The following is a 22,014-nucleotide window of genomic DNA, read 5'->3' as shown; positions in this document are numbered from 1 at the left end:
ATTTTCGAACCTAAAATAAAAGAAAAATGAATTACATGGCTGTTTGCATCCTAATACATGAGTAGGTTCCAAAGTTGCAAAGTTTGTTATGCAAATGGGACTTTGATTCCAAATTGCCCTATCTCACTTCTTTCTACAAAAGGGTGTAATAGAAGCCAACCCTCACCAGGACATGGTGTGACAACCAAAGTTCAAATACATACTTATTGTAAACCCGAAGGGAACCTCAAACCACCACCATTGGAGACACTTTCAATCTCAACCTGATATAAGGCTACAAATCACCACCCCACCATCTTAAGTTACTTCAGAACCCAAAGCTACCCAAACCAAGGAATAGCCTTAAAGAAGTTCCTTATGAGAAACCAACCAAACCATAACATACTGCCAAAAATGAAGAAAATATAAGTAATTCTAGTATTTGATTTAACTTCATTTTGGCTCCCATTAAAGTTTTTTATCTCATGTCCATGAGCTAGTAGCTTCTGAGAAACAACTGCATTTCGTAGGAACACACCCACACACAAAGAAAAAGGAAAAAAAAACTCTACAGGATCATACCACAAACCCTATAAGCTGTGGCACCATTAACTTCCATAAAGCTCACTGCTGCACATAGTCTACTAAATGGGATATGGCAAAATAAATCTTCTAAAATAGATGGTTTAGGACCCTGTTGGTGTAGTCATAACTGTATTGCTGGCAGGCTGAAGTAGAATACCATCAAGAAATTCCAAATTAGAAGCCATGGACTCTGCCTGAAATCAATACAGTACATGTGAAAGAGTGTCAGTTAAAAAACCAAAAAACCACTGGCAGTGGTTGGATTTTGGAGAGAGAACCCCGCCATACATATGAAAATGCAAAGAAACAGAATTCTAATTGATGACCTTAAGGAAAATCTGATTAGCTTGTGCATTACCTTTATTTATAAAATTATTGTACTTATATAGCATGTGGACTCCTAATTACTATGGATAACCAAAAATAAATAAACTTTCTACAGTAATTGAATTCCATGGTGTATTGGGTTATAAGATACATGGATTTTATAAAATGTTTGGCAATGGATTATAGATCTTTGCAAACATAAATAGTATAAAATGTTTTAACAATATGTTCTTGACGCATTCCCTCAAACAGCTGGTGCTGTTCATCTAATCAAATCATACTAAAATGTATAAAAAAAAGCAAAAAAAAAGAAGCAATGGGTCAAAAAACAAATGCATCTAAATGCAGTGCTTTGATAATGACACTACCCTTTTCTGACAATCACAATCTTCTTTACTCTGCACTTTCTCGATTAGTTTGCCCTTTCGAATACCTCAACAACATGTATCTCCTCTACCCTTTCATTCGTTATGACCTTTAGCGCATTCGTGTTGGAAAATCCGATTACCTTTTCCATTACCTTTATTTATAAGATTATTATACTAATGTAGCATGTGGGCTCTGAATTACTATAGATAACCAATACCAAAATACACAGATGGAGATATGCCTAGAGATTTCATACCCATTAACTATAGTCGGCAATATAATTTTGTCTCAATAAAACATTTCATCGAGCAACTGACAGGTATTGCTTGCATCTGCTCAAAATAGGGTAAGGGTGAAATTAGTAGAAATTGCAATAATTTAAAAGCAAGGTAGTTATTTAACTTAAAACCATGAGAAGAGTTGCAAGAACCAAATAAATTGCCGATGGAAACCAAAAAGAGAGAAACCCAAAATGAACAGATCATATCCTTTGAGGATGAAACACTTTTTGCCTATCTTCATCTAAAACAACCACAACCTTAGGATGCAAAAAACTAGAGTATTTTTTCAACTTCTAACTAGTAACAATGGCATGGAAGTCACAAACGGACTCCTCTTGGGAAACCATTGCATTCATGTATGTATTTTACTGGAGACTTTCCCTCTACTACATATGTAATATACACACTACAATCAACCAACATCTAATAAAAAAAATGCTGCTTCAAATAGACTTCATTGTTATAAACACTTGCAGTCAAGTATGAAGAGATAAAATCATTGCAATGTCCATCCAATGTTCACATATTTTATCATTGAAGTGATTTTTGGCCATCACAAGTTTAGCCTGTTGGCTGTTGCCCTTGATCCTATCTCCTGGGATCAAGTAGGGTGAAAAGGTGCGTTAATGATGTCTTTAAGCCCTGCTGGATTGTCCAGTGATGGACCATTAGATCAACAGTCCCAATCAGTAAGCAGATATCAGTCATTTTGACCACTATTAGAAAACTCTCTCGAGTCAATTATCGCCTGGTCTGAGTTGACTCCCTTTTATATTGGTTGAGTTGTTGTCCTAGATAAAAAATTTCTAACATTACGTATACGTTCTCACTCACCATTGGTGCCTCTATTAGAGTAGACTCAGTCGTCTTGATTTTAAGACAAGACACATTTGGCTGATGCCATTCAGTCTTAACTCTTAACTGTGGAATACTAGTCGGACATATTTCCAACACTTCTTTGAAATGTCACCGCCATTAATGAATACCCCAATATACTCAGAAACATACGTAAGGAAGTGTGTCATCATCTCACTTCTTTTCTTCTTTTTTTATGTAAAAAGATTACTCTTACAGAGTTGAAGTTTTTAACTTTTTATAAGCTCATGTATATAAAAAAAATAAATGCAGTGAGCCCACATTATTGGGGGATCTAAAACATTCCTTTGTTGGGGCCCAAAGTGCGCCTCAACATCTTCTCCATAGGATAATCTTAACCATCCAATACATGGTGATCTAAAATGGATGGCATTCTATAGAAACCTATGCAGATCGGATGGTTAGGATCATCCTATAGAGACTATTTTTGAGGCAAGATCTATCTATGTCGGGGCCTAAAATATAATAGGAAATGATACATTCCCCCCCTTTTCTTCTCGAGGCCACCCTCTTTAGTATAAAAAGAGTAGTCTTAAATACACAAATGGCGTTGCCGAGGGAAGAAAAGGGGGTGAATATATCACTTCCCAAAATGAATGGTATATTCGATCACGGAATAATGTGGGCCCTGCATCATTTTTAGATCTCGGACATTTATTCGTAATCAAGACTGTTGACATTGTTTGATAAAAATACTCATTTTCTGTGAATTTATTATCAAAAGATGTGTAAAATATCATTTCCTATGCACCTTAACACTAGTTAGCAATACCCCTTTTTTTTTTTTTTTTTGGCAAGATGGGGTTAGGCGTCCCGTATGTAAGATAAAAGGAAGGGAGATGATTTTTTCACTCTCCTGTAGGATTATGCGCCCCCCTTTTAACGTGATTTTGACCTCAAAAGCGTTTAAGTCTGCCCACAATTCCGCTAAAAAGGGGGGTGCATAATCCTACAGTGGGGTTAAAAAATAATCTCCCTAAAAGGACTACAAAAATCAACAATTTAGCTTTTCTTGGAAATGAGGCTTGTAGATCAAAATTGAGAGGATCGTCCGATCAAAATGGGTTCAACGGCAATTGGGAGATCATCAAGTCTACACAGCACGTGTGGGGCCCAAAAAGAGGATGCTGGGCATGTGATATGTAAGTGTGAATGCATGCATGCATCACTGGTGATGGTTGTTCTCTCGTCAACTTTTCTCTCCCATGGAGACTAAGTCCGAGATCAAACGTTCAACAATGATTTAATACAAAACTAGTTTCTCTTAAAATTAATTAACCTACCTCTCTCTCTCTCTCTCTCTCTCTCTCTCTCTGAACCATCTCCAACATTTGGGATTATGTCCAGCATGTCGCACTCGAGGGCGAGTCGGTGAGAGAGAATAAATTAATTTCTTTTATGTACATATTAATCATCTTATTATTCTAAAAGGGAACCTATCTCTTCATGTAAATACAAATTACAAGTCCAATGGTTGCCTCTATATTAAATTCTCATTTTGTTTCTTAGTATTGTGTCATTCCACATCATGCTTACACACGATTGTTTCTTAATTTGAATTTAGGCCCTGTATGCTTTTCATGGATTTTTTTTTGTGTGGAAAAGTTTCCCTACATGCTTTTCATGGATTTTTTTGTGTGGAAAAGTTTCGGAAAGAGGAATATTTCTAAATTTTCCTACTTTTTTTTCACACATGGGAAAATATAACTTGAACCAACACTATTCAAGTTTTATTTAGAGGGACCTTCAATTTATGATGATATCCCTCTAATTTAACCATGATCATATCATTTCTCTCTAAATCATGGAAGGATTGTCAGATTTTTTTTTATTGAAATCCAACTATGGCCTTAAGTTGAAATACTTTTAGTAGGAAAACACCTCCAGACATGGACCAGACAATTTAATAATAACAATTATATTACATAAGAATAGTATAATTATTTTATCTATTTGGGCATCATTTATGAGCTTGACAAAAATTAGAGCTATTTAACTCGTAAGAATGACTACAACTCATTTTACTACCAATGGTTAAAGCAAATTTTTTGGCCCAGTTTGTTTTGGATTTAGAGAATGAACTGTGAGTCCAAAACGGATTATTTGACTCATAAGATTATTACCAATAGGCAATGTCTGTTTTGGATTTTGACAACCGATTATTGGACTCAGATTTAGGCCCGTTTGTTTTGGATTTTGAGAAAAGATTGCGACTCCAAATGTTTAGGCCATGTTAATGTAATTTTTTTGTTTTGATGACATAGGGTATCTCCACCCCAATTTTTAGGGCGGAATTATTCCCTACACGGATGTGCGCAATCACCCGTAAACCATTTGCATCGGGTGAGCCAGGGGGATTTGAACTCACGTCAATGGGGAGCATATCCATGATTTAGGCCATGTTTGTTTCAGATTTTGAGAACCGATTTTGAGTTCAAAACTGATTACTGGACTTAAATTTAGGCACGTTTGTTTTAACTTAATTTTGAGTCTAATAATCAGTTTTGGATTCAAAATTGATTCTCAAAATCTAAAATGAAAGGATCTTATTTTTGAGTCCAATAATCAGTTTCAGACTTGCAAAAGCGAAAAAACAGGTCCTTAAGAAATTTGAGTCCAAACCCATACATGTGTGGCTCTTCGGCTTAAAGTCCTAGTATGCTCCCCAGAGATGAGAGTTCGAATCCCCCGCATCCGGAGGGAATTGAATTAGTCTCACTCTACAAAGTGGGGTGGCCGGGACACCCTACGTCAACAATTTTTTTTTTTGAGTCCAATAATGTTTGGGATTTGCCATGGACTATTGCAGGAAAGCATTTCAAGGGCCGGCTGTAATAAGACAAAATATGTAGAAAAGTAAGCCTATGTGTCTGTTCTCCCATGCAACAGCCAGCCAGCCAAATGCATTATGCGATGGTCCCTTGCAAATTCTATGTTTTGGACCTATAATATTTTCTCAAAGTCCAAAACAAACAAGGCTGTGCTTATCCATTTTCTTTGTTGAGGCTGTTGGTCTAATCCTCGAGTCTATTTGAAAAAAGTGAAGAAATGAGAGAGAGACAGCACCTAATTCCCGGGTGGAAAAACTCGGTAACCATCACTTTCTACGTAAAACGACACTGTCTCCTCCTTTTCCACAAATCACTCCATAGACAAACAAAATCCAAAAAAAATAAAAATAGAAAAAGATTGCCAAATATTAAAATGAAAAGAGAAAGAGAGAGAAGAAGAAAAGCTGGTCCACTCGCATGTGCCTTGGCTTTGAATCTGGGGCAGATCAACTTCTGAATAAAAAAAATTCTAAAGTCCTTTAAATACCCATCTCCCCCTCCTCACTTGTATATAGTTACTAGTAGAAATCATATTCCCAGAGTGTGTAATTTGGTTTTTCAGGTCTGGGGAATATGGGCAATATCTTGCTGACGTGTACATATTGTCAAGAAACAGAGGTGAAGCAATATCAAGTAGAAGAAGAAGATGAACAGCCAAAGGGTGGTTTTAGGGTTAAGATCTTAGTGACCAGAGAAGAGTTGGATTGGTTGATCTTTCAGTTGAAAGAGAAAGAAGGGAGGAGATTAGAGGATGTTTTGGTAGAGATTGAGAGAGGGAGAGAGAAGGCTGAAGGGTGGAAACCTTCTCTAGAAAGTATAATGGAGAACCCTGAAGTTCAGACAGTTGAAACTGGTAGATGAATCTTCATCTTCTTTTTTAACCTTTTTTTTTTTTTTTTTTTGGTTCTGTTTGTTAGGCTTTAGTGGTTTGTAACATATTGAGCCAAACCTTGTAATTAGAGCTCTCTTTTTTTCACCACTGTTCTTAATCTTTTTCTATGTCTTGATGTGTCCTCTTGTATGGATACATACTTAAATGATACACGCATACATGCACATGAATGTATGTAGATTGTTTTCTCATTTTCTTTGCACGGTTATGTGGAATCGAGACCGTTGATCTTCCTGAACATCATAAGATGACCCACATGGTCTTGGTACAATCCCAAAGGGACATCCTATGAGTAAGATATAGTACTACAGAAATCAACGGTTTGGACACTCTTGGCGAAACGCGGATTCTGGATAAGGGCCTAGGATCATCCGATCAAGGTGTTGTTAACAGCATTTGGCCGGACACATGGTTGCGGTTCAGATCAACGAATCTGATCACGCAGATGAGGCCCAAATGGGACCCAATAAATGTCCTTTAGGTAGGAGCCTACCAACTACCAACCCCTGAGAGAATGACAAAAATAGCCTTATTCATAGGAAATTAAAAGCAATTTCCTACAGTCAGGCAAGATGCCGTTGCCAGGAATTCGTCTTTGTCGGCGAAAGGGTATTTTTAAATGACTAAAACATTATTTTCGAGTTAGGTTTTACTTTGGGGTATTTGTTGAGGACAAGCCCAACATATCACGTGAAAGAGGAAATGTATATGATGAGAAAACAATAATATTCTTTGTTAATGAATCATGCGGTGCCCAAATATATTAATATTAGGACAAATATTGGAAGCAAAAGTCTTGTGGAAACCACCAAAACCGCTCCTTCTATGGCCTACATCTGCACGGACAATCCTAGTCCTCGGTTTATTTGAAAGGTTAGGATTATCTAAGTAGAGATTTTTAGGCCATGACCCATTTATGTTGGAGAGCAACAAATGGTGGGGGCACCAGATAATTCATATTTGTTTGCTTCTTGGCTCAGTGGTCCAATTGGGATCGAGCCAACAACCTCAAGGTTGCAATACAAAGCATCCTCTCGGCAATAGGGTTCCACCACTCTTCATACATGTTGACTCTTTATTTGAAAAGAAGTCTTTTTGTAATTCAAACTTACAATGGGGTGTTTTTAGTAATTTTATGTTTGTTTTTGGGCTTCCCTCCAAAAAGACTAAAGTCATGAGAAAACTTTAGTCCTAGATGGGAAGTGTGAGAGGATGAGAGTGGCCATATATATACTTTCACTCTCTTAACCTTGTAAATGAGCAAGAGATTATGGGGATCCTACGCGCACGGATCGCCCACTTGGGTCCGGTGGGCTTTTGATCTTACCACGCGCGCGCGTGGACCTAAGGCTTTTCTTTTTCTATTATTTATTTTTCCTTTTAACGGTCAAGAATTTATTTATTTTGTTTTAATTCTTTTTTTACCGTTTGAGATTCCTTAATCGTGGTTTAGTGACCGTTTGGAAAACGTCTCTCACGCACTAAAAGAGTGAGACGTTTCATCATAACGGATCGATTATCTTTCTATATAAATCGGTTTTAGAGAAAACAGAAGATCATCCTTGACGGATTCTTCTTCTGCTCTTTCTCTTCTCTGCCTTTCTCTCTGGTTTTCTGCTCAAGGCTTTTGGCAAATATAAGCGAGTTCTTAGGCATCCGGGCTGCGTGAGTGCACACCCCTGGAGCGAGAGTTGTTGTATCCTGGAGGCATACGCCGAGACGCCCATCTGCACCGTTGATTCGTCATAGTGGGGGTGAGATTTGCCTTAAGGACAACGAAGATTCTTCGTGCCTCAACTCGATAAGTGATCTAACGATTTCTTTTTCCTTCACAGATTATTATTGCAGAAAATAGTATTAGTAATCTCTGTCTTCAAGTTGTGAGATTAATTTCTTATAAGGTATTTTTTGAATCCTAAATTACAGATTTGCACATCAATTTTTTTTCTAACATTCTTAAGGCAAATCTTCGATCTGTGATCTGTAATTTTTTGGGATTTCGATTAGTGGAAATTACTCATCATGGCTTCCCAAACCGAAAGACCGGAGAAATTTGACGGATCGGATTTCGGTAGATGGCAGGAAAAAATGCGATTCTTTCTGACTTTTCTAAACCTAGACTATATCTTGAAGGATCCTGATTCATTACCTGATGAGGAAGAACCTGCAAGAACTCATCTCACTGAGAAAAGAAAAAGAGATAACTATCTTTGTAAAGGTCATATACTGAGTTGTCTCAGTAATCAATTATTTGATGTATTTTTTAGAATTGAGTCTGCAAAAGTGTTGTGGGAAATTCTAGAGAAGAAATACCTAGTCGAAGCAGCGGGTTCTAAGAAACATCTAATTGGAAAATATTTTCGATATCAGATGATAGATGGAAAATCCATTATGGATCAAGTGAATGAGATCCAATTGATTGTTTCTGACATTCTTGCTAGAGGGATCAAAATAGAAGAACAGATCCAAATTGGTGCAATTATTGAAAAACTACCACCTTCATGGGAGAAATTTCAAGACACATTATTGCATGACAGAAATGATTTTTCTCTTCAAGACTTGTTTGTTTATCTTAGAACTGAAGATGAAAATCGTTTCAGAAAACTGAAATCTAAGGCCTATGAGTTTAACTCTAAGGCAAATCTCACTGAATCTTCATCTGGAAAGAAAACTTTTTCTAAACCTGCATCTGGATCAGGAAAAGGTCATTTCAAGAAAAATAATAAGGATTTCAAGAAAAAGAAGGGTAACTGCTTTGTGTGTGGGAAAGCAGGTCACTATGCTAAAAACTGTCAGAAAAATGATAAGAAGAAAAACCCTCAAGGAAACATTGCGCCTCAGGCTAATGTGGCTGAAGATCAATATCTGTCGGCCGTAGTATCTGAAGTGAACCTGGTTAGTAACGTGAATGACTGGTGGGTGGACATTGGTGCCACCAGACACATCTGTAGTGACAGAAGTGTATTTTCTTCCTACGAGCTTGTAGGGGATGGAGAGCAGCTTTTCATGTGAAACTCGTCCTCATCTGTTGTGACGGGTAAAGGAACAGTGCTGTTGAAGCTTACATCTGGAAAAGTTCTGAAGCTCTGTGATGTCCTTCACGTACCAGATATAAGAAAGAATCTGGTGTCTGGGTCACTTCTGATCAAGAAAGGTTTTAAACTGGTTTTTGAGGCTGATAAATTTGTAATCACTAAAAGTGGTGAATTTGTAGGAAAGAGTTACTCTAGTGAGGGCTTATTCAAACTGAATGTAACTGAGAACATTATGAATAAAGCTTCATCTTCTTCTGCTTATATTACTGATTCTTCTTGTTTATGGCATGGTAGACTAGGTCATGTTAACTATGCATCTTTAAAGAAAGTGATGACAATAGGTTTAATTCCTAAAAGTGATCAAGTAGTAGAGAAATGTGAAGTATGTGTGCAATCAAAGTACTCTAAGAAGCCTTTTCACAAAGTAGAAGAAAGAAAAACAGAACTATTAAATTTAATTCACAGTGATGTATGTGACTTAAACAATGTTTTAACTAGAGAAGGTAAAAGGTATTTTATTACATTTATAGATGATTTCTCTAGATATTGTACTGTTTATCTTATTAGAAATAAAGATGAATCTTTTGATAAATTCATTACATATAAAACTGAAGTAGAAAATCAGTTAGAAAAGAAGATCAAAATTTTAAGATCTGATAGAGGTGGTGGATACACTTCTAATGCTTTTAGTGAATTTTATGAAAAACAAGGCATAATACATCAAGTTACTGCACCATACTCTCCACAGCAAAATGGAGTTGCTGAACGTAAAAACAGAACTCTAATGAACATGGTAAATTCTATGTTAGGAAGTTCAGGATTACCTCAAAATTTATGGGGAGAGGCTCTTCTCTCTGCTTGTTATATTCTGAACAAGATAACTTTTAAAGATTCTGACAAAACTCCTTACGAGTTATGGAAGAATAGAAAACCACATTATAAATACCTTAAAGTGTGGGGGTGCTTAGCTAAAGTTAGGATTCCAGATCCTAAAAGTACTAAGTTAGGTCCTAAGACTGTTGATTGTGCATTCATTGGATATGCACAAAACAGTAGTGCATATAGGTTCTTGATTTATAGGTCAGATCATGTTAATATGCAACCTAACACTATAATAGAATCAAGAGATGCTGAATTCTTTGAAACCTTATTCCCTTATAAGACTAGTCTAAATGATAACACACTTAAAAGACCCATTGAATCTATAAATAAAGACCATCTAGTGTCTGAAGAATCAATAGAGCCTGGAAGAAGTAAAAGGGCAAGAGTAGAGAAAAACTTTGGTCCAGAGTTCATTGCCTATTTTCTAGAAGGAGATCCAAAGACATATAAAGAGGCAATGTCCCTTCCAGATTCTTCATTCTGGAAAGAAGCTGTCAAGAGTGAAATAGACTCCATTTTGAGTAATGGGACATGGATCTTGAGAGATCTGCCTCCTGGTTGCAAACCTATTGGTTGCAAGTGGATCTTTAGGAAGAAATTAAAAACTGATAGAACTATAGATAAATATAAAGCTAGATTAGTAGCTAAAGGGTTCAAGCAAAAAGAAGGAATGGACTTCTTTGACACCTATTCACCTGTAACCAGAATAACTACAATAAGAATTTTAATTGCCATAGCTGCAATCTATAACCTGGAAATCCATCAAATGGATGTCAAAACTGCATTTTTGAATGGTGAATTAGATGAGGAGATCTATATGGATCAACCTAAAGGCTTTGTAATCCAAGGCCAAGAACAAAAGGTGTGTAAACTTATAAAATCTCTATATGGTTTGAAACAAGCCCCAAAACAATGGCATGAGAAGTTTAATAGTGTGATGCTATCAAATGGATTCATAATAAATGAATCAGATAAATGTGTATACAGCAAATTTAGTGGGGATAGTGGTTTTATTGTTTGTCTGTATGTAGATCATATGCTAATCATCGGAACAGACATTAGTGTAATTAAAGGCACTAAAAATTTTTTATCGAATAATTTTGATATGAAAGATCTGGGAAGGGCAGATGTAATCTTGGGTATCAAAATTAAAAGAAACCCAGAAGAAATAATTTTATCTCAGTCTCATTATGTAGAAAAAATTCTTAGAAGGTTTAATCAATTTGATTGTAAACCTGTGGCTACCCCATATGATTCTAGTATAAGATTATGTAAGAATAAAGGAAGTGGAGTAAATCCACTTGAATACTCTAGAGTTATAGGGAGTCTAATGTATTTAATGAACTGTACTAGGCCAGACATAGCCTATGCAGTAGGTAGACTCAGCAGCTATACCAGTAATCCTGGTAGTGATCATTGGGAAGCTCTAATTAGAGTATTCAAATATCTTAAAGGAACCATAGACTATAGTTTGCATTTCACTAAATATCCTGTTGTACTAGAAGGGTATAACGATGCAAATTGGGTATCTGGATTTGAGACCAAATCAAGGAGTGGATATGTTTTCACTCTAGGAAGTGCAGCAGTTTCTTGGAAATCAACCAAGCAAACGTGTATAGCCAGATCAACTATGGAGTCTGAGTTTATTGCTTTAGAAAAAGCAAGTGAGGAAGCTGAATGGCTTAGAAACCTTCTAACTGATATTTCATTTTGGAATAAGCCAGTACCGGGTATTACAATCCACTGTGATTGTCAAGCTGCTATTGGGAGAGCAGGTAATAATGTATATAATGGTAAATCCCGACACATTCGTCGGAGACATAACTCCATAAGACAGTTGTTGAAGAATGGAGTGATAACCATTGATTATGTAAGATCAAGTGATAATATATCAGATTGTCTTACAAAATGACTAAATAAAAATTTAGTCATGAGCACATCGAGGGGGATGGGGCTGACGCCCACTGTTTAGATCACCTATAACAGGAACCCAACCTATCTGACTGGAGATCCTAAGAAGTAGGTTCAATGGGAAAAACAAGTTATTTGAGTGATCTGTTTTGCACCAAGTTGTATGTGAATTAAGTTCACTAAGCCTATCCCTATGATGTGGGTGCAACCTGTAACAAAAAGAGGATGAGTTGTAGGACTCTTAATGTTATCTATAGCTGACTAGCTGATTGTCAGTGGGGTGCGTAGTTACAGGGCACTCCTGATAGATACACCTATATGAGTGTGGAAGTGTGGCCGCTTCCTATGAGAATGGGCTAATTTCTCTAGAGCGCTCATGAAAACAGGACATAGCACATGGCCGAAAAGTGCGACACCGTATGAACTTGCTTATGCCTTCTGTGTTGTGTGTGTGGTATGTTGTCTGAGTTTATTACTAAAAGTGCTTGGTTCAAGACGTATGTTCACCGAGTACTTGATAAACTCGATATACCTACACTAAGTAAAGGTTCAAGTCCAAAAGACACCTCTACTGACGCATAACACATCTTGCCTTGATCAAATCTATTTACATTTATGATTTATTTATTTCTTGTAATTTTGAATTAGTGGGGGATTGTTGACTCTTTATGTGAAAAGAAGTCTTTTTGTAATTCAAACTTACAATGGGGTGTTTTTAGTAATTTTATGTTTGTTTTTGGGCTTCCCTCCAAAAACACTAAAGTCATAAGAAAACTTTAGTCCTAGATGAGAAGTGTGAGAGGATGAGAGTGGCCATATATATATTTTCACTCTCTTAACCTTGTAAATGAGCAAGAGGTTATGAGGATCCTACGCGCACGGATTGCCCACTTGGGTCCGGTGGGCTTTTGATCTTACCACGCGCGCCGCCCGGCCCGGCCAGGCTTGGCCAGCCGCGCGCGTGGACTTAAGGCTTTTCTTTTTCTATTATTTATTTTTCCTTTTAACGGTCAAGAATTTATTTATTTTGTTTTAATTCTTTTTTTACCGTTTGAGATTCCTTAATCGTGGTTTAGTGACCGTTTGGAAAACGTCTCTCACGCACTAAAAGAGTGAGACGTTTCATCACAACAGATCGATTACCTTTCTATATAAATCGGTTTTAGAGAAAACAGAAGATCATCCTTGACGGATTCTTCTTCTGCTCTTTCTCTTCTCTGGCTTTCTCTCTGGTTTTCTGCTCAAGGCTTTTGGCAAATATAAGCGAGTTCTTAGGCATCCGGGCTGCGTGAGTGCACACCCCTGGAGCGAGAGTTGTTGTATCCTGGAGGCATACGCCGAGACGCCCATCTGCACCGTTGATTCGTCATAGTGGGGGCAAGATTTGCCTTAAGGACAGCGAAGATTCTTCGTGCCTCAACTCGATAAGTGATCTAACGATTTCTTTTTCCTTCACAGATTATTATTGCAGAAAATAGTATTAGTAATCTCTGTCTTCAAGTTGTGAGATTAATTTCTTATAAGGTATTTTTCGAATCCTAAATTACAGATTTGCACATCAATTTTTTTCTAACAATACATATATAAGATAATTTTCACAGCTCTTGCAATACTCAAGATGCTATCAACATCCACTCAAAAAAGTGTAAAACAGAGTAGTGCGGGTATCAAAATATGGTAGTGAAAATATTGGTCACATACTTTTAAATATCGCCAACATATCCGATATATAGTTTTAAATATGCTATCACATACTCTTCATACATATATATCCGATCTATATTTTCTGATATTGAGAACCTGGCATGGTTTGGAATTAAACCTTTCGCCATCTTCACTAGACGATGTGTTCCTTTGACATTCCTTATATTCTTCTCTGTTATTTAGTGGTTTTCTCACAAACATTTGGCAATGGGAATGTTGACGATGTGTTCATTTAACAGTCCTTATATTCTTCTATATTATATACTGGTTTTCTCACAAACATTTGGCAATGGGAATGTAGTTAGGCAATCAATCGCACTAATCTCCATCCTTGAACTAAGATAGCCTTGTCGGGCCATCCTTTGATTAGATGTCATTTCTTGCATCTCTTTTCGCATGGGCAATTTCATCTCTCTGTCTCTCATTATTGTGTATTCTCCACGGGTTCGAATTATCGAATTGAAATATTTCATCTATTAGACTCTTATCTTTATTCTGAATAAAGAGATATTAGAGATAACACTATTGTGAAATGATATCTGCAATCCCTTGTTTTGATAATGGCACTCCATACTTTATTAACCAGCATTCTGATTGGTTGTTGAGAACACTATCTTGAAAATTATCACAACTTTACAAGCTGATTATTAAAGCACAAAGACATGTTGTCACAAGACGTAAAACTAAAGCAAAGATTAAAGAGTATGGTATGGAACACACATCCCACAAAATTAATGTTGGTAAATCTCACAAAGCAAGAAACAAATAGCCTTAGGGGGACCAGTGCAAGGTAGGTAATTTATTTTGGGTTGATTCCTCCTAGAGTATTGTAAAGTGGTGGTGAATTAAAACCTAAAGCAGTATTCATCACGGAGTAGATTGGCCAAGCAGTCTTCTCCTAGTTACCCCGTAGAGTAGTGGTACGTAAACAAGTAGAGTTAGTCTGGTTGTTCACCTCGAAGAGTAGTTGTACGGGTGTCATTAGAATATGGAAAGGTATAAAAAATTCAACAACCAAAAAACTAAAATTTTGGTTTGAAATGTAAACATATTGTTGTGGAGGCACTAAAGACGGACTTGTACCTACCAAAAAAAGAAAGAAAGAAAGGACGGAGTTGTCAAGTTTGAAATGTGAACACCAAATTGTGTGAACTATAAGACAATTAGCGCTACTTACTTCCTAATAAAATATGGGACTGTGTCGTTGATCTTGGACCATAGGCTCTGACCCTTTTGCATTTGTAGGATTGCAAGGGATTTGCCTTACCTAATATCATTAGACAACAACTACTTTTACGTACCAACCTTTCATAACCCAGCAATAGGATTTGCCAAAAGGCATTCTGCGGATGGTCTGTTGAATCTGACAGCAGCCATAGAGACTCACTTTTCAGCAGATTTTGTCTTCATTCACGAGGTGGGCTGCTGTCAGGTGCAACAGACCATCCGTGAAATACTTTTACTATGGACGCTAGCAAATCAATCAACAGCAATATAGATAGGTTACTAATGTTCGTACTATCATGTCTTGGTAATAAGACGATTCCACCTTGTCTTTTATAATGTAACCAGTTGTCAAAACTACTATAATTCCCAAAAACCGCCGAGTAGCTAGTTAAAAATAGAAGACAAGGTGAGTTCATCTTATTATCAAAATACGATAGTATGTTTTGATAACGAGGCGAACCCACTGTGTCCTTTATTAATTGACTAGCTGTCAAAGGTTAATACGATTCCCAAAAACTAATGTCTTTTATGCTCTGTTTGGATGCCGGGTTTTTTTTTTTACCTGGGATTTATGTGGGTAAAGGTAGGAGACAAAAGAGGGGACAAACATTAATTAGAGAAAGATATTATGATGAGTGGAGAGAGAGGGTAGAGAGAGAAAGAGAGAACACCATTTTCAAGAGAAGATTTTGCTGATGTCAGCAAGAAAAAGCTGATGTGACCACTAAAACTTTACCCACATAAATCCTGGGAACAAAAAAAACCTAGCATCCAAACAGAGCATTAGGGTGATGATATTTTCACCCCCTTGCAGTACGCAGTCGACCCATTAACGTGATTTGACGTCAATGCGCACTGTAGGGGTGAAAATATCATTGCTGTGTCTTCTATTGTATAATCTGGCTGCCTAAGGTTACGGATTCTATTTTTTCTAGTGAATCCGACACATCATTCTCCTTAAAAATGAGAATCATGTATATTTTCTAGACCTGACAAAGAGTGACCCGGACCCATGGGTCGACCTGGCCCACCCATAATTTCCGGGTCCGGGTCGCAATTTAGTGACCCGTTTTAGTTTGACCCATGGGTCCAACAGGCCAGTCAAAACTGCTCCGGGCCGGATCGACCTGCGGGTGCCCCGTTAAAATGTATATTACTTTTCGAGGAAGAGTGTATTTTCGTCACATCACTTGAATTTCTATTTTCAAATGCTTTTTCTTCCTGTGTGGTGCAGACATAATACTTTTTCCATTTCTGTAGACAAAAGGAAAAGAAGATAGTTGGTAGAGCGTGGGTATCAAGAAAAACACAGAAAAAGAAGAATGGAGTGAAAGCTATTAGAGAGAGAGAGAGAGAGGAATGTAAAGACTTTTCAGAGGATGTGACACATGGCAGAGGTTTTTTTTATTTTAGAAAACAACCAAAATTCTTAAAAAAAATACGGGTGACCCGCGGGTCGACCCGGCCCATACGGGCCTGGTGTGGGTCAAAGATCCGTGACTCGTAAATTTTTCCGAGTCATTGTGAGCCGGCCTGTTTGACCCGGACCCGTACTGGCCTGATCAAACCCGGCCCGGCCCACCCGTTTGCCAGGTCTAATATTTTCCCTTTATCCGTGTTTTTTTCTGAACTTTTTATTATTAGAAAATAACAGTCTGTTCACTCTTGATAAAAACCCTACCGTCTTGACTCATGTAAGTGGAAGGAAGAACGTGTGAACCGCGGCAAAAGAGAAAAGGATGGATCACGATCTTTCCCCCTTCTTCTTCTACTCTCTTAAGCTACACCTCCACCTGGGGCATATGACCCGAGTGGTGCCATTGATGGTGATGCCGAGTCAATGGGATCAATACCAAGCAACCTCTTTCCACCACATTCTTCTCTTTCTCCTACTGATGAGCATGATCCGAACTAACACACAGATAGAGGTTATGTAATAAAGAAAGCGGACCCCGCGGCTCAATGGTAAAGATATCCATTTACAATTAGGAGAGGTACAGCTGTGGTATTGAATTAGTCTGCATGAGATATTTGCTATTGGAAAGATTTCGTCAAAGCTTTTCATGAATACACACATACATGTGTGCGTGTAGAGAGAGAGAGAGGAATGTTTTCGAAATTAAAAAATCGGAATGATGAGTGGTATATAGATTTATTATTGATTTTAACTACAAAACGGAGATAGGGTATTTCAGAAAATTGGGGTTTTTTTTTTGCAAATGAAACGAAATTGGTTTTTCATTTTTGAGAAATTGTCAAATATGAAGGGGAGGCCGCCATGTGGGCGTGCACAGTAAAACTCCCCTTCCTCTTTATATAATAGATATATATTTATATAATTAAGTTTTTTTTTTTTTTCTTTAATAAAAATCACCGAATCCATGAATCCTACTTTTAAAGGTTTGCCGAATCGGACACGTCGATTTCATGTCGATCCCCGACAAGCGAATCCAAATCCATGCATGTTATTATAGTTCACAAAAAGCTCTAACAAGCCGGTTTAAAAAAGACAAAATAAATTGAAAAGGCTGTGCTCTAAAAGTGCAGTGGACGTATATAGCTATATCATCCACACCATTAGATATTTTTGGGTCTTTGATAGGTTGTGCTCCAATATCAGCTTCATGGTCATAACCCTCTAATTTGAATAGGATTTCGGGGCCCGATACTTTGGGTTGGGGCCAAATAAATTGCTTTTTCAAAATTGCTCAGACACCCCTTTCTCATAAAAAAAAGGAACACAAGATCAACAAAGCAGCACGCATATAAAGACTAAAACAGATGTGTAGCTTTATGCATGCAAACTGCAATGAACGGAAAGCTAATTTGATTTTATATACATACTCTCATATGACTATATTACATCTAATTAGTTCTTAGAAACTTGAACTCGGACCCGACTCGGCCAAGGCAAAAGGATGAGTCAACTCTGGTGAGTCAAAGGAGCTTTTAAGAAGCTATGTTGATAAAACTTTTCCAAGGTGATTGATTCAACTTGAAATAGCTAGTAAAAAACTGACTCAAAAGAGATTTTAAACAGTGCTAACAATTCTCTGGGATGCTCTCAAGCTTTGGGCTCCAAGCATCAGAACAAGGGTCAAGAGGGACTACTAGACTCCGACGATTGAATTCTATCTTTCTTAACTCGCTTCTTAGATCCTCAAAACTCGCTCCTTTTCCTTGGCACTTCAACATTAATTGAGCTGCCTCCATCTTAGTGAGAACAATCTTGACTCTTGTAACCCCTCCCTCAATTGCATCGTGTGATCTCATCTTCATTTCATCAACGTTACACTCTTTTCTCTCTAGAAAGTTATCAGTCGTACCCAAAGGCACAACAGAGCCTTTAGATCCTTTTTTATGGGTACCAAAGCTTTCGCCCTTCATATTCTCTATAGTTTGATGATGGTTATAATCCGAAGCCTTCGGATTCTTCAGTCTCTTAACTCTAACTCTTTCTTCCCCTGTAATTCCATGAAAGCAAGCATTCAAGGAGTTCCCCATATTTTTTTTTGTTATAGGGAGAGAGAAGTGTCAAAGTGCATGAAACGGTAGAGAGAGAGAGAGAGAGAGAGAGAGAGAGAGATGATTTGTGAAACTGCAACACTGGATTTATATAGAGGAGAGGTAATAAATGTTGATTTGGGAAAGTGAGACACTGGATTTATATAGAGGAGAAATAATACTGTAGGCAGGAGTGGTGAGGGCTTATAAGAACGTGAGAGTCAAAGTAGGGAGACGATAAATTCGCACCTCCTGTAGGATAATTCGCACCTCTGTAAAGGAGTGTATGTGGCAGACTTCAACACTTTTTAACACCAATTCAAGTTAGACGGGTGCGAATTACCCTAAGGGGGTGCGAATTTATCATTGCCCATCAAAGTAACGTTGGAGGAAAAAATTTCGGGTCGTTCCCGTCAGTCCCTCAGTCTACGTCGAAGACCGTCGAAGTCAAGAGATTGGCAGGCCACGTGAATTACCCAAAAATTGGTCATTAGCATTTTTATTTTTTTTTGATAGGTAAGCTGGGTTTAGGCGAGACCCCTACCAGATAACATTAAAAAGATAGAAACATTACAAGGGGGGCCAAGAGGCCAGAACATAAGGGCCGACAGGTCGGGCTTCAGCCCTTACAATCTAAGATACAATGATCCATTCATGTCTTCAATTACAGCTGAAAGGAAGCTTTGAGTAGCCAAAAAAACTGTGGAAGAAAAGCCTTTATGTGGGTAATTCCTTTTTGACAGTTGATCCGCAGGGCAGTTTCCTTCTCTCCAAGAATGGGAAATTCTCCAATTCAGATGATCTAGATAGCTTCTGATTTTCTAAGGGTTTGTTTTTGCTTCCAAGGGACACGTACAATTCCAAGGATGATATCCACCACGAGTTTTGAATCCGATTCGATCCATAATTTCAGACAGTTCATGGACAGGGCAAGGACGATCCCTCTTTTAATAGCCTGCAATTCCAGCTCATAGATTTCCTTTTTGTCTACATTGATTGAGAAGAGATTTTTAATCATACCTTGATTATCTCTGATAAGGCCCCCCAGACCACCTAAAAATTGGTCATTAGCATTGATCTGAACGGCGTAGCGTAGGTGGTCATGTGAAGCAAACCAATTTTTGGGTCCCTTGATATGGTTGGCCATCTCTAGACAATAGAGGCAGAAATATTCTCTTCATATGTGGCTCTAGATCAATCCTAAACGTTTATTTTTGGGTCGCACACAGGGATTTGTATGCACAGTCAAGACCACTGATCTTGTCAACAAGCATGAGACAGCAAAAAATCACGTAAATTCAATCTGAAAGATTAGTGACTACAAAAAATCAACGGTTCATATTTTGCAGCATGAGGCTTGTCGCTTCAATCCGAACCATCCATTCTATTAGCCTTGATGTGGATCTCTTGTAGGCCAAAAAACATGCCAATTATGCGTTCCTAATTTTCAGTAATGTGTAATTTTTTATTTTTTTTCAATTGGAACCGTTGCCTAGATATAGTTTTTGACTGTTCATGTTCACTAAGAAAACATAATATTGGATGCTTGAACCAAGCGATTGCCATGATTTTCGCGCTATAGGAGATCGATAGCAAGATCTGCCAAATGGACGGTTCAGATCTATCACAGGTAGTACCCACTACGTCGTAGCCAGCACGTACGCATCGTTGTATTACTATAATGTCTCCTCCCACCTAAATATGAGTGAAAAACATGTTTAGTCAAAGTTTGATCCAGTTTACGTAAATTAAAAGCCAGAAATGTCACCATCACAGCCAAAGCATTCTTTTCAAGGGAAATCACCAAGTAATGAGGACTAATTTTCAACGGAAATCACAATGAAGACTAACACTGTCGTGTTTTTATTTGGAGAATTCTCAATCACTTGAATCTTGTCTTGTTTTTTAATGGGAATTCGCATTTTAAAAAATTCCCACTCCCTGCCACTACTTAGAATTCACGCGTAGCCCCCCCCCCCCCCCCCCACACACACACACAAAACATATTATTATCTTATTAAGTCGTGATCTCATGTGTTTTTTAAGATTGAATTGGTCTTCCCCTGCCAAAAAGGAAAATCAAACTTTCAACTAATGGGCCACAGTTTTGGAACCAGTCATTCCACAAATCACATGCATATGGTTGATTAGTCAAGCGTCAAATGCATGGTTAGACTTTCTTTTGCATGAACTTTCAAAGCATTTGATTACTAGTCTTTACGATAAACATGTCATTTCCATGATACTGTTTATTTCGCGTCAAATAATAGGAGTGATAGAAAGAACCTACGGGTTAAAACCTAAAAATAAAATCAGATACAGTTAAGATGTGATACTTGAGAATTTATACTGTGGACGTCGGTGCCCCCTGGCCAGGCACATTTTTTGGGTGATCTAAGCCATTCATTTATTGGGGACCTAAAAGAGATTGGGCACATGCCCAAAAGACTTTCTCCATATGATCATCCTGACTCTCGATCTGTGGAGATTTCTATTCTTAGACGTCCATTTGAATTTTGAATCCTCCACAAATCGGAGGGTTAGCATCATCCTATGGAGAAGTTTTTCGGGTTAAATCCTATCTACGTCCGGGCCCAACAAATGAAGGGTTTGGATCAACCAAACGATTAACAATGTGAGTCGTGGTGAATTTTTGGACAGCAAGTACATGCACGGCCGTGTACCAGATAATTTCTCAAAGAAGGAAAATACTTCCAAGACGAGACCCTCTTTTGTTGAAAAAGACGTAAGTGAAAATGAGTAGAATACCCTTGTACAGGGTCCAAAGTTTGACAAATGCTCCTTTTTTTTCACTTGGGACAGCCAGCTCCAGTGTATCAACGACTGCAGAGGGGCTGCTGTTCTTCACCTGGCATAGATTCAAGGGTATGGACGCCCTTTCTTTTTTTACCATGTAAAAAGAGGGGGCGAATTTATCATTTTCCAAAAAATAATCCTGGAATAAGTGTATATATGCCCTTTCCTGTTTATTCAATGCAAGATTCAAACCTATTGACTTAGGGTTCTTTCTTGTCTTTTTGTACACTTGTACTTATCATCTGCTCCCGTTTTGTTAGCAGATCTCTAAAAAAGAAAAGAACTGCCAGGAAGACACTGGCGTCTCGGAGGTAATTAAAAGAGCATTGGGACAAAGTTGCCTTAGGCCTCCTTACTAACAGACCTTCTTTTAAGTATAAGTATTTGATAAAATGACAAGTATTTTTTTTTTGTTGGGTAAGCTGGGGTTAGGCAAGACCCCTACCTGATATCATTAAAAAGAGAAAGAGTACAATGAGGGGGCTCAAAGGCCAACAGTTTGTGGGGCAGGCTCCAACAAAACCAGCAGCAAACAATGGAAGAAACCATTGAACAGATAAAGAAACAGACGAGAGAAGGGCTCCTCAAGAGCATCCCTAGAAACACAGCATATGAAAATAAAATAGACATGGGAACTAGAATCTAGTATACAAAGTTTCAGAGGAGTCATCTATGACAAGGGCCATCAGATGATCAGGGGGCAGGTTTGAGGGAGGAAGATCTTCTCCTTTGATGCAACAATTAGTTTTGGATAAAAGATCTGCAGAGTTGGCTTCCCTAATATATCATGTACG

The 22,014-nt window shown here is 37.8% G+C and overlaps 1 long non-coding RNA gene across 1 annotated transcript; it reads right to left on the bottom strand.

Moving 5' to 3' along the window:
• Positions 1 to 405: 405 nt before the first annotated feature.
• On the bottom strand, positions 406 to 2,263 carry LOC143862683 (uncharacterized). The gene is made up of 2 exons (XR_013240430.1): positions 1,517 to 2,263; positions 406 to 758 (listed from the first exon to the last, which is right to left on the bottom strand). It is a non-coding gene; the product is annotated as an uncharacterized LOC143862683 (long non-coding RNA).
• Between the last annotated feature and the right edge of the window lie 19,751 nt (positions 2,264 to 22,014).

Source organism: Tasmannia lanceolata, unplaced genomic scaffold (genome assembly GCF_043159265.1).
Source record: "Tasmannia lanceolata isolate RefF3 unplaced genomic scaffold, GAP_Taslan_0.1 ptg000037l, whole genome shotgun sequence".
Classification (NCBI taxonomy): Eukaryota; Viridiplantae; Streptophyta; class Magnoliopsida; order Canellales; family Winteraceae; genus Tasmannia; species Tasmannia lanceolata.
This window is presented reverse-complemented; position numbering and strand designations above follow the sequence as displayed.